The sequence below is a fragment of the Bison bison genome, unplaced genomic scaffold (genome assembly GCF_000754665.1).
Source record: "Bison bison bison isolate TAMUID 2011002044 unplaced genomic scaffold, Bison_UMD1.0 scf7180017864456, whole genome shotgun sequence".
In the NCBI taxonomy this organism is placed as follows: domain Eukaryota; kingdom Metazoa; phylum Chordata; class Mammalia; order Artiodactyla; family Bovidae; genus Bison; species Bison bison.
In genome coordinates, this window is record NW_011495018.1 from 485,976 (window position 1) to 486,303 (window position 328).

General features: G+C 65.5%; 1 protein-coding gene across 1 annotated transcript in view; it reads left to right on the forward strand.

Annotated features, from left to right (window-relative positions):
• The window catches only part of STK32C (serine/threonine kinase 32C), a 30,058-nt gene that overhangs the window by 2,341 nt on the left and 27,389 nt on the right, over positions 1 to 328 (forward strand). The window lies entirely within an intron of this gene.

Here is a 328-nt window from a genome sequence, read left to right on the forward strand (position 1 = left end):
CGGTCTCCCGCGCCTGCCTCGCGGGGCGTGAGAGCTGTGCAGTGTTCCCGGGTCTGGCCGGTGCCGGCCTGCAGGCTTGGAAGGGCTTCTCGTGGACGGGCCTGTGCACAGGAGAGCGTGTCTCAGGAGGCCGTGATAGTTACAAACACTGGACTCTCCCTGGGGCTAGGGGCTCTCTGTCAGACTCCATGGAGAAAGTCCACGGAAGTGAGGCCTTGAGGGGTCTCTCTTAGACAGTGGGCAGCTCTGTTACCATCCCGGGGCCCTTGCAAGCTCTCCTCGAGCTGGTCCGGACACACCTGCGGGGCACAGCCCCCGAGGCTGCGGG